Raw genomic sequence first — 13470 nt, 5'->3', positions numbered from 1 at the left:
TAGATGTTCTGGGCCGCACGTGCGCTACACTGATGTATTCAACGAGTCTATAGCCTTGGCCGACAGGCCCGGGTAATCTTTGAAATTTCATCGTGATGGGGATAGATCATTGCAATTGTTGGTCTTAAACGAGGAATTCCTAGTAAGCGCGAGTCATCAGCTCGCGTTGACTACGTCCCTGCCCTTTGTACACACCGCCCGTCGCTCCTACCGATTGAATGGTCCGGTGAAGTGTTCGGATTGCGGCGACGTGGGCGGTTCGTTGCCCGCGACGTTGTGAGAAGTCCACTGAACCTTATCATTTAGAGGAAGGAGAAGTTGTAACAAGGTTTCCGAACGTGAACCTGCGGAAGGATCATTGTCGATGCCTTACATGTAGTCCAACACGTGAATCAGTTTGAACACACAGGGTTGGCTTGGGGTATTGAACACCACGGCCTAACTCCGGTTCGGAGGGGGACACCCAAGTGTGTTCTCCTCTGCGCCAAAAATCAAACCCCGACGCTGAATGCGTAAAGGAATTAAAACTTTGTTATGTGCGCACCTGCATGGAACCAGAGAAGGTTTTCGTGCGGGTTGTGTTTTGACACATGAAATATAGAATGACTCTCGGCAACGGATATCTAGGCTCTTGCATCAATGAAGAACGTAGCGAAATGCGATACTTGGTGTGAATTGCAGAATCCCATGATCCATCGAGTCTTTGAACGCAAGTTGCGCACGATGCCATTAGGTTGAGGGCACGTCTGCCTTGGTGTCACATATCGAAGCCCATTGCCGATTTCCTACTCGTAGGTGTTGTGCTGGGTGAATGATGGCTTCTCGTGAGCTTCTTTGTGTCATGGTTGGTTGAACATTGAGACCATGGTAAGGTGTGCCATGATAGATGGTGGTTGTGTGTCGCACGAGACCAATTATGCGCTGCCTATTGAATTTTGGCCTCTTGTACCCATTTGCGCTTCCAAACGCTCGTGATGAGACCTCAGGTCAGGCGGGGCTAGCCGCTGAATTTAAGCATATCAATAAGTGGAGGAAAAGAAACTAACAAGGGAATTAAAACTTTGTTATGTGCGCACCTGCATGGAACCGGAGACGGTTTTCGTGCGGGTTGTGTTTTTGACACATGAAATATAGAATGACTCTCGGCAACGGATATCTAGGCTCTTGCATCGATGAAGAACGTAGCGAAATGCGATACTTGGTGTGAATTGCAGAATCCCGTGAACCATCGAGTCTTTGAACGCAAGTTGCGCCCGATGCCATTAGGTTGAGGGCACGTCTGCCTGGGTGTCACATATCGAAGCCCATTGCCGATTTCCTACTCGTAGGTGTTGTGCTGGGTGAATGATGGCTTCCCGTGAGCTTCTTTGTCTCATGGTTGGTTGAAAATTGAGACCATGGTAGGGTGTGCCATGATAGATGGTGGTTGTGTGTCGCACGAGACCAATCATGCGCTGCCCTATTGAATTTTGGCCTCTTGTACCCATTTGCGCTTCCAAACGCTCGTGATGAGACCTCAGGTCAGGCGGGGCTACCCGCTGAATTTAAGCATATCAATAAGCGGAGGAAAAGAAACTAACAAGGATTCCCTTAGTAACGGCGAGCGAACCGGGGTAAGCCCACCATGAGAATCGGTCGCCTTCGGCGTTCGAATTGTAGTCTGGGGAAGCGTCCTCAGCGGCGGACCGGGCCCAAGTCCCCTGGAAGGGGGCGCCGGAGAGGGTGAGAGCCCCGTTGTGCTCGGACCCTGTCGCACCACGAGGCGCTGTCGGCGAGTCGGGTTGTTTGGGAATGCAGCCCCAATCGGGCGGTAAATTCCGTCCAAGGCTAAATATTGGCGAGAGACCGATAGCGAACAAGTACCGCGAGGGAAAGATGTAAAGGACTTTGAAATGAGAGTCAAAGAGTGCTTGAAATTGTTGGGAGGGAAGCGGATGGGGACTGGCGATGTGTCTCGGTCGGATGTGGAACGGTTTGTGTCGGTCCTCCAATCGACTCGGGACATCGACCGACGCGGATCGTGATGGTGGCCCAAGCCTGGGCTGTTGAAATGCTCGCAGAGACGTCATCATCACGATCGCGGACGGCAGCGCGCGACGTTTCGTCATGCTTTGGCACTTGCGCGCTCCTGGCGTCGGCCTGTGGGCTCCCTATTCGACCTGCCTTGAAGCACGGACCAAGGAGTCTAACATGTGTGCGAGTCAACGGGCGAGTAAACCCGTAAGGCGCAAGGAAACTGATTGGTGGGATCCTCTTGACGGTTGCACCGTCGACCGACCCCGATCTTCTATGAAGGGTTCGAGTGAAAGCATACCTGTCAAGACCCGAAAGATGGTGAACTATGCCTAAGCGGGGCGAAGCCAAAGGAAACTCTAGTGGAGGCCCGCAGCGATACTGACGTACAAATCGTTCGTCTGACTTGGGTATAGGGGCGAAACACTAATCGAACCATCTACTAGTTGGTTCCCTTCAAAGTTTCCCTCGGGTTAGCTGGAGCCCGAGGGCGAGTTCTATCGGGTAAAAGTTAGAATTCGGGCTAGAAGCGATGCGTGTGTCTGTCGTTCGCTTGCCGACCAGCAGTAGGGGGCCTTGGCCCCCTAGAGGCACGTGTCGTTGGTGGACCTCGTAAGGCGGATGAGGAAAGGCTCGTAGGCAAGCAGGCTGGCTGGCTGGCCAACACGTAGTCACCAGTCAAGCAGGTTGGCTGGCTGGCACTTAGTCCCTAGTCACCAGGCAAGTAGGGTGGCTGGTCAGCACCCAGTCACAAGTCCCTAGTCACTAGGCAAGCAGGTTGGCTGGCTGGCCAGCACCCAGTCACCAGGCAAGCAGGCTGGTTGGCTGGCTGGCCAGCACCCAGTCACCAGGCAAGCTGGCTGGCTGGCTGGCCTGCACCCAGTCACCAGTCCCGAGTCGCGATTCACCACCCACCAGTCACGAGTTATCAGTCCCGAGTCGCGATTCACGAGTCACCAATCCCCAGTCAGGAGTCGCGATTCACCAGCCACTAGTCACAAGTCACAAAGTCACCAGTCCCGATTCACGATTCACCAGTCAGGAGCCGCGATTCACTAGTATTGTGTTGATAAACATTCGTGCAAAATTTCATGAAAAAGCTCGAAGTCTAGATCCCTCAAAAGTGGTTTTCCTCCTATAGCCAAAAAAGGGCTCCCTTTCTACAAAACTAGAAAAAAACACTTCAAACATATATAGGGGAGGGTATGTGTGCTCCTGGTGTGGGCCAGATTTTAGGCCAGCGCTAGGACAAAAAAAAATGGAAGGATGTGGGTATGATAAGGTAAATGTTCGCTTGTGAATTGACGAACGGTGTAGCAAATTCAAAAATTTGGCTTGAATATGCAAAACCATCACGCGCCCGAGCACTACGACCACGATTACGAAGTAGGCGTGGTCGGGGCCCAAGCGCATGATGGGTTGCTAGTTGTGGGGTGGAGCAACGGAATCCAAATGTTTCAATCGGATGTGGGTAAATCAAGACGCGCACGCGACGACCACGACTAAGACGAGGACGTGGCGCGCACGCGTGTGTTGGCTTGCTAGTTGAGGGGGGTAGCAACGGAATAAAATTTTACAACGCTTGTAACAAAAGCGCTCTAATAGGTGCGCTTGTAAAAAAAGCGTTGTAATAGGTCATTTAATCATTTGAAAGCGCGAGTCTTTTACAGCGCTTGTCAAAAAAGCGTTGTAAAACATTATGTGAGGGCGCTTCATTTTACAACGCTTGTGTAAAAGCGCTGTAAATATTATGCGCAAACGCTATATGACCTTACAACAGCGCTTTTTCCACAACGCTTGTCAAAAAAGCGCTGTTATATGCTCCGTTATTTTTAAAATATATTTACAACAGCGCTTGTATTTAGTAATCGCTGTAAAAGGCGCACTATAAAATGTCATTTTTGGCATAGTGAAATCTCCAAATTTTCCACGAAGAACCTCTCTCATATGCGCAAAACACTATCTCCACAACCTACCACCACTACATCTTCCTTTCCATCCTCCTTGAAAAGAAAACGTTCTACAAGACAAAGAACTGCCCCCATCCCTATTCCCTTCTCACCTCAAACATCTGATCAATCAGGAGATGCAGTACAAGACACTGCTCCAAAAAATTCTCCACCAAACCGAGAACGCTCTCTAGAAAAAAAATCCAAATTCATCAACATTCTCCGTTTATCCTCAACCATCAACTTTATCCTCCACAGATTTTCTCTCATACTCTCAAATCCTTCACTCTCCACCTCATGACTTTGGAACACTACTACCCAATCCCCATATAAGTACCATGTCCTCACTTTTTGTGTCCCCACAAAAAACAAGTTCCTCCATTTTTGGTATTAGCTAGTTTTTTTAACTTTCCAGAAGCTGCTGACCCATCTGGTAAACCATCCACACCATCTGGTCCTCTCCCGTACTTGGCTACCTCATTTTCCATTGTTCCCTCCATCTCCGGTTCCACCATTCCATCCAACACCGTTGTTGCTTCCACTTCTCAACCAACCACTCACATTCATACTCCTCCTCGCAAGACTGAACCTTCAAATTCAGATATTATGGCTACTCTTCATACCATAATGGCACGTCAGCTTTAGCAAGAACGGGAGACTATTCTGCTAAGAACTTGGTTCACATAACAACTCACTCCCAAGGTGGGAATCGCACCACCTCCATTTCTTCCTGTTCCTCCTCCACAAGTTCCTAACCCAGGAATATCCTCCTCATCTAAAGGATCCTCTCCGTCTCTCGCGTCTTAGTTGCTTTTCCTCCTGGATTTTTGTATGACAAAGGGGGAGAATTAAGTTAGTTTTAATTTATTTTAGAATCTTTTTGTATCTAGGATTCTCTACATATGCTTCAAAGCAAACCGATGTTATGTATCTCTTTTGAATTAATGAAAAAAACTTTGTCAAAATTATATGCTTGTTTAAATTTCTGTCAAATCATTTATTGCATTAATTGAGGGGGAGCTCTTAAGCTATTCAAACATGATATGAGAATCCAAATTAAAATCTAAATTAACATGTTTGTCATCATCAAAAAAGGGGAGATTGTTGAAACAAACTCTCAAATTAAAGTTTTGATGAAAATAAACAAAGGTTAACTAAAGATATTAATTATGATTCTAAAATGTTATGTTAATTTAACTTGTGCTTTTGAGTGAATTAATTCAAAGATAGGAATCAAGCAAAACAAAGAAAATAGTTAAAAACTAAACAGACAAAGAAACAAGAACATTCTGGACAAAATGGAGAATGGTTTCCAGGTTCAAGACTGATCGTCACAACATCTTGACCAATCAATCTCCACTAGTTCAACGAAGTTTTTGCCTCTGAATTTTATACTAAGATCATCAATACATGGCATGGAACAAATAGGTTTCATCCCAATAAAAGAAGGTTCTCGAATCATTAAAATAAAAAGGCTCGAAATAGGCCAGTTGAAACAGTTTGGAAACTCTTCAACCAAACTGTCAAGAAAGTTCAATCAATCTTGATCTGATCAAAATTGATCATCAAATCTCCAGAAAGATCAAACTGCCAGAACCAGATTGATAATCAATCTCCATTTTATGCAGAATTCTAGCAGTGATCTTCCTACTTCTGCAAAGGTTTATAATCACTCTCAAACTATTTTGGACAGATTCAAAGCTCCAGAACGAAGCTGTAACATCAATGATTAACTGAGAAGCTTCAAAGATCTTTAAACCAAAAGACAAGAAGATTAAGCAAGGTTGTAACAGACTCAGTCAAAAACAGATTCAAATTATTCAAGGCTGAATTATTTTAATCTCATATATGGGTTTTGGTCAAAACTGACAGAGCACTACCAACAGCTCTTTTGACTATTATTAAATGCTTCTAATCACCTATAAAAGGAAGGCCAATATCCAGGATTAAAGAAGAAATTTCAAGTGTTGTTAATTCCCACAAATTATTCACATTCACATACTTGAAATTCTCATTTTCACAAAGAAGAAGTAGTTCTGAATCTTTACATCATATTGTGTTGTTACTACTGAATTCTTTGTAAAGAATCTAATCTCAAACAAGAGTTGAGACATCTCAGATTCTATCAAAACAATCTCATCATTATTGAAATAACTCAAACTATAAGAGTTTAATTATAGTTTGAATCTTATCAAGATAGATAGGTGTTGTATTTGCTTTCTGGGTAGAAAGAAATAGAGTTTGAAACAGATCAAGGTCGATCTGTGCTAGGTACTGTAAAATCAAGAAGGTTCTTTATTTTAAACACTTAGTGGAAAATCTCACAATTGTGAGAACTGGACGTACCCCGAGTTGGGTGAACTAGGATATATCGTTGTGTGGTATCTCTTCCCTTATCTATTTACTTTCAGTTTGATTGATTATCAGGTTAAAAACTTAAATAGAGTTACTAATTTTAACTAACCAAGAACGTTCTCCGTTTTCTGTTTCCACAACCAAGATCAATCTTGAGTTATTTTCTTAATTTTTTAACAGGAATTTTTAAAATGTGCATTTACAATTCAAACCCCCCCTTTCTTGTAAATTGACATTGTTACTTCAATTGGTATCAGAGCCTAGTTTCTAAAAAGATTAAAAAACACCTAAAGGGCTAGAGAAAAGATCTAGAAGAAAAAATGTCGAAAGCCAAATATATTGTTGAAGGAGAATCTTCGAACAGACCACCATTCTTTGATGGAACTGATTATTATTTCTGGAAAACTAAGATGCAGCTGTTTTCATCTCAAGATACAGGGATGTGGCACATCATTACAGATGGAGATTTTATACTAAGGGTTGATCAAGATGACTCAAACTCTATTATGAAGAAAGAAGTAGACTGGACAACTGATGATAAAACTAAGGTACTTCTAAATTCTAAAGCTCTATTATTTTTATCATGTGCTTTAAGCAGGGCAGAAAGTGAAAGAGTAGATGAATGCACAACTGCAAAAGAAGTTTGGGATACGCTACAAACTCATCATGAAGGAAAAAGTCACGTCAAAGAAACAAGGATAGATATTGGCATAAGGAAATTCGAATTGTTCAAAATGCAAGAAGGAGAAACTATTGATGAAATGTACTCAAGGTTCACAACCATAGTAAATGAAATGCATTCTCTTGGCAAAGCTTACACAGTACAAGAAAGATTAAGAAAAATCATGAGGTGTCTTCCAAACATATGGAGACCAATGGTAACAGCTATAAGCAAAGCGAAAAATCTTGAATCACTTCCCCTGGAAGAATTAATTGGAACTTTAAGAGCACATGAAGTACTGTTACAAGAAGACAAATCAATCAAGAAGGGAAAGGCAATTGCATTAAAAGCATCTCAAGAAAAAATCACAATACAAATAGAGGAAGAACCAGAACAAAATGAACAAGAAGATGCTGATGAAATTGCTCTTCTCACCAGAAGAATTCAGAGAATGATGAGAAGAAGAGGTCAAATCAATAAGGGATTTCAAAACAAAAATCCCAAAACAGAAGTAGACAAAAGCCACGTCACATGCTTTGGATGTAACAAATTAGGACATTACAAAGCAGAGTGTCCCTTAAACAAGAATCCACCAAAGCGATTTCCTTTCAAAAAGAAATCAATGATGGCAACATGGGATGATTCAGAAGAATTAGAAACTGAAGAAGATGAGGAAGCTAACATATGTTTAATGGAAAAAACAGAGGAAGATAAGTTAATAAATTCTGAACCATGTTATTTATGTGAACAAATGGGAAAAGAATTTGATAACTTGTTAAATGATTCAAATCTCCTTATTCAAAAATGTAGTTTCTTGAAAGAACAATTTCATAAAGAAAAAGAAGAAAAATAAGAAAGTCAAGCTAGGAATAATGTGCTCAAAAACATCATTCAAGAATTAAAAGAAACGCAAAAACAAAATTTTGAAAAACAAGAAGGTCAAGAACATTATTGCTGAAAACGGAGAACATTCTCCTTAAGAATGAAAATGAACTTCTTAAAACTGATTTGTTAAATTTCATTAAAGCCACTGAAACTTTTCAGAAAATTATGGGATCTCAAATAGGAATCTTTGATAAAGCTGGTCTTTGTTTTAATCAAACTCATAAAACAAAGTTGTATGAAAAAAAATTTGTCCCAAAAAGAAAGGAAGAAAGATGCAAAACTAGATGCTCATTAAAACATGGACATATGGAATTTGCTTTTTATTTTAGAAAAAGAGATGAAAAGATTAAAAGCAAAAGATTGATTAAAATAGGAGATCGTTCTGCCAAACCAGTATTAGAAAAACAACAAAAAGGAGAACATTCTCCAGACTGCCTTCAAAACGGAGAAAGTTTCAAAACAAAAGGTGAACCCTCTCCAGAAAAACAGGGAAAAGGAGAACGATATGGAATTATTTCAAAATCAAGTTTAAAATCTTTTGAATCACAAATTATCAAATCAATTCGAAAATCAACAATTAAATGTTCAGTTTGTTTCAAAAACAATCATGGAAAATCGATGTGTCATTTAAAAAAAAATTAAAACTAACTCTCAAGGACCCAAAACAAAGTGGGTATCTAAGGCTGAACTAACGTCGTATGCAGGTTGGATTTCCAAATATAAAGAGAAAGTCTTGGTTCTTGGACAGTGGTTGTTCAAGACACATGACAGGAGATAAAAACTGCTTTATAACATTCATCAAGGATGGAAGATCGGTTACATTTGGAAATAACAACCAAGCTCAAATTAAATGTAAAGGAACCATTGGTAAGACAAACTCTGCTCAAATAACTGATGTTTAGTATGTTGAAGGTTTAAAACACAATTTGTTAAGCATAAGTCAACTATGTGACAATGGATGTGAAGTTATTTTCAAACCAAAAGTGTGTGAAATCAGAAAAACTGAAACTAGAGAAACTTTGTTTTTTGCAAATCGAAAGAAAAATTTATATGTTTTGTATCTTGAACAACTACATGACGAATCCCATTTTATATCAATCAATAAAGATAAATGAATATGGCATAAAAGAGCTGGGAATATTAGTATGAAAACAATCCCAAAAATCTCAAAATTAGATCTTGTTAGAGGATTACCCAAACTCAATTTTGAAAAAGATAAAATATGTGAAGGATGTGCAAAAGGAAAACAAGTCAAGAGTAGTGTTCATTCAAAAGATTTAGTAACCACAAACAGAATTCTTGAACTACTTCACATAGATCTCTTTGGGCCAGTCAAAACAACAAGTCTAGGAGGAATGAAATATGGTTTTGTTATTGTCGATGATTTCTCAAGATTTATTTGGGTGCTATTTTTAAAACTAAAAGACGATGCACTTGACGCATTTAAAATATTTTGCAAGAAGGTACAAAATGAAAAAGTATCCAGCATCATTTTTGTAAGAAGTGATCATGGAGGAGAATTCATAAATGCTTCTTTTAAAAACTTCTTTGATGAACTTGGTATTTCTCATAATCTTTCATGTGTAAGAACTCTACAACAAAATGGAGTTGTTGAACGAAAAAATAGAACATTACAAGAAATGGCAAGAACCATCTTTGAAGAATCCAATGTTGAAAGGTATTTTTGGGCTGAAGCCATAAACACATCTTGCTATATCATAAATCGTGTATCCATAAGAAAGAACGTCAACAAAATACCATATGAAATATGGAAAAATAGAAAACCAAACATTTCTTACTTTCATATTTGTGGTTGTTATTGTTATATTTTAAACAACAAAGATATCATTGGAAAATTTGATGCAAAATCTGATAAAGCAATATTTCTTGGTTATTCAACTGATTCTAAAGGATATAGAGTATTTATTCTAAGAACTAATGTTGTAGAAATAAGTATGCACATATTATTTGATGAGTTTGATGACTTAGATATAAGTAACAAGGATGAGGAATAAGAAACTCCAATTGAGTTACAGCAGCAAAACAGTCTGCAGAAAACAAAGATTGATAAACAATCTCCGTTTCATTCTCCACCAAAAAGCTGGAGAACGATTGAAGATCATCCTCAAACACAAATCATTGGAGGCACGACTGATGGGATTCGAAGAAGAAAATGTTGGTGTTAATGAAATCTAGCCTTAGGAAGTTTTACAATATTATTAACAAGATTATCTAATTCCTTCCTAAGTGATGAACTTAATATTAAAACCAACTTGTTTAATATCAATTCCAATTTAACAGTAATAGATTCAGAAATTTATTCAAAACTAAGATTCAAGAACACATGCATTATCAAGATAAAGAGTATAGAGATAGAAAAATGTGCACCCTGGATTTTTATACTGGTTCGACTATCAGTTTGATAGTCTACGTCCAGTCCTGGAATCACTCACCGATTCCAGCCTTTATTAGAAATTGATTCGAGTATGTTTACAGACTTTCCAGCACCTCACTGCCTATACATCCAACTCAACATCAATCTTCAACACAAACCAATCTATCCTTAAGAACTAATCGCCAAGCTCTAGCAAGATCAGATTGAGATCTCTTTTAGATGATCACACACCCTAAAAGATGATCACCAGTTTCACAATACTGGATTTTGCACACACTTTCTTTTACAAAATATTTCTTGCAAAAAGACTCAAAACTCTTGATTCAATCACAATCAATCTCACACATAATATTTGCCAATAATGTTTGTGAGTTATAACAATTTCTCTCAAAGTGTATTATTTGAAAAGTTCAGTTCTTTCTTTGTGTTCTATAATTGTTATGAAAATTGTGATTGATTTCAATTTATATAGTTTTTCAAAAACAACATATAAATCGATTTCGTAATCGATTTTATTAAAGTTTGATACCAGCTTAATCGATTACCTAATCGATTATCGCGTATCTTGTTTTTCTTGAATCTTGAAAATATAAGAACTAATCGATTTCCTAATCGATTCTTTTAATGCACTTATCAGAAACTGATACTCAGTTTGTATCAGAATCGATTGACTAATCGATTATACTTGTTTTGTTCAAACAACGAGATCAAAACAATCGATTACTCATTCGATTCATTTATTAACATAATCGATTTGGCAATGGGCTAAATTCTCCCTGTAACTTAGACATTTTACTTCAATCGATTCGTCAATCGACTTGGCTAGTCACAGTGACTAAGATGTTTTATTCCAATCGATTTGCCAATCAATTTGGCTTGTTACAGTAGCTTAGCTTTTTAGTTAAGATCGAAGTGCCAATCGATTATGCAATATGTTTCTGATAAATGATTAACCAGTTCATTCTTTCAATCGATTACCTAATCGATTAATGCAAAGCTTGCAACTTAAGAAACATCTATCAATCGTTTATCTAATAGATTAGTGCAAAGCTTGCAACTTGAGAAACTTATTTCAATTGATTGTCCAATCGATTTCGTTGATCACAGAACACATGTCGGATGAAAAAGCATTTTCATAATTGATTTGCCAATCAATTGACTCAGTATGAACTTGGTTCTGTGAATCACAAATTCGATTACTCAATTGATGTGCAAATCGATTGTCCAATTGATTTGTTTAAACACAGAACACAGGTTTTGATAAAAACCATTAAGTAATCGATTTCCCAATCGATTAACTTAGTGAAACCTTTATTCTGTGAGTCAAACAATCGATTGCTCAATTGATTTATTACTTGATTGATTAAAACTTATTTTATGATTTCATTGGCAAATACTATATGAGAAATCATTATGATTAAGTCTACCTAATCGACACTATTAACATTAGACACTTTTATACATCAGTCTTCAAGCCTTGTAGGACATCATCCATTTTTGCTTGATTGCTTGAGATCCAAGTTTTGTCCAAGTGTAGTGTTTGATTATTTCCTGAAATGTATCTCAACTCAAACTATCAAATTAACCAGATAATGCATATACATTGTATGTTTGGGAGTTACATCAAAAATCACAGAGGCATATATCTTACAGAAAATCATTCAAGAATGATGAAAAAAACATGGCAATGATATCCCCAATTGAACCAAAATCAATTAAGGAAGCCATTATTGATCAATCTTGGATAGATGCCATGAAGGAAGAACTGCTGCAGTCTAAAAAAAATGAAGTCTAGACACTAGTACCTGATCCATTAGATCAAAAAATCATCGGTACACGATGGGTTTTCAGAAATAAACTAGATGAAGAAGGTAAGGTTACCAGGAACAAAGCAAGATTAGTAGCTCAAGGCTACAATCAACAAGATGGTTTAGATTATGATGAAACATTTGCTCCGGTTGCAAGGTTAGAAGCTATTCGTATACTTCTTGCATATGCATCTCATAAGCTTATTAAATTGTTTCAAATGGATGTTAAAAGTGCATTTTTAAATGGATTCTTGAATGAACAAGTTTATGTGAAACAACCCCCAAGTTTTGAAAGTCAATCAAAACCAAATCATGTTTTCAAACTTACCAAAGCTCTATATGGCTTAAAACAAGCACCAAGAGCCTGGTATGAACAATTGAGTTCATTCTTAATCAAAAATGGATTCTTAAGAGGAAAAATCGACACTACATTATTTATGAAAACAGAAAAGAATGACTTACTTATTGTTCAAGTATATGTTGATGATATCATTTTTGGATAAACAAATGAAAAAATGTGTGAAGGTTTTTCAAAACTTATGCAAAGTGAATTTGAAATGACTATGATGGGAGAATTAAGGTATTTTCTAGGATTACAAATTAAACAATATGAAAACGACATTTTTATTTGTTAAGAAAAATACATTAAAGATATGTTGGTCAAATATAAAACGAATGAATCAAAGATCATGACCACTTCCATGCATCCATCTTCTTCTTTAGAGAGAGATGAAAATGGCAATTCTGTTTCTAAAAAAGAATATCGAGGAATGATTGGCTCTTTGCTTTATTTATCTGCTAGTAGGCCTCATATAGTATTTGCAGTGAGATTATGCGCTCGATTTCAATCAGCACCAAAAGAATCTCATTTGACAACAGTAAAACGAATATTTAGATATCTTGTTGGAACCACTAATCTTGGTCTTTGGTATAGAAAAGGTTCGCATTTTGATCTTATAGCGAATTGTGATGCTGATTATGCTGGAGATAAAATCGAAAGAAAAAACATAAGTGGAACATGTCAGTTCTTAGGTGAAGCATTGATAAGCTAATCTTGCAGAAAACAAAACATTATAGCCTTATCAACAACTGAAGCTGAATATGTCTCAGCAGCAAACTACTGTTCACAAGTTCTATGGATTAAAAATCAACTCGAAGACTACTCCGTAAGTTATTCCAACATTCCAATTTATTGTGATAATACTAGTGCTATAAATCTGTCTAAAAATCTAATACAACACTCTAGATCAAAATATATTGAAATAAAACATCAACTTGTGATCATGTCAATAGGAAAGATATCGAATTAATCTTTGTTGATACTTAAAATCAACTTGTTGACATCTTCACAAAGCCTCTTGTCGATGATAGTTTCAATTTGATCAAAGAGAAACTGAAAATCAC

The 13470-nt window shown here is 38.0% G+C and overlaps 2 non-coding genes across 2 annotated transcripts; both read left to right on the top strand.

The window, feature by feature from the left end:
- Nucleotides 1-604: 604 nt before the first annotated feature.
- LOC113785883 (5.8S ribosomal RNA) lies at nucleotides 605-760 on the top strand. The gene has a single exon (XR_003472067.1). It is a non-coding gene; the product is annotated as a 5.8S ribosomal RNA (ribosomal RNA).
- Nucleotides 761-1137: 377 nt separating this feature from the next.
- On the top strand, nucleotides 1138-1293 carry LOC113785882 (5.8S ribosomal RNA). Its single transcript, XR_003472066.1, has one exon. It is a non-coding gene; the product is annotated as a 5.8S ribosomal RNA (ribosomal RNA).
- Nucleotides 1294-13470: the final 12177 nt, after the last annotated feature.

The sequence above is a fragment of the Cicer arietinum genome, chromosome 3 (genome assembly GCF_000331145.2).
Source record: "Cicer arietinum cultivar CDC Frontier isolate Library 1 chromosome 3, Cicar.CDCFrontier_v2.0, whole genome shotgun sequence".
Taxonomy (NCBI): domain Eukaryota; kingdom Viridiplantae; phylum Streptophyta; class Magnoliopsida; order Fabales; family Fabaceae; genus Cicer; species Cicer arietinum.
This window is presented reverse-complemented; position numbering and strand designations above follow the sequence as displayed.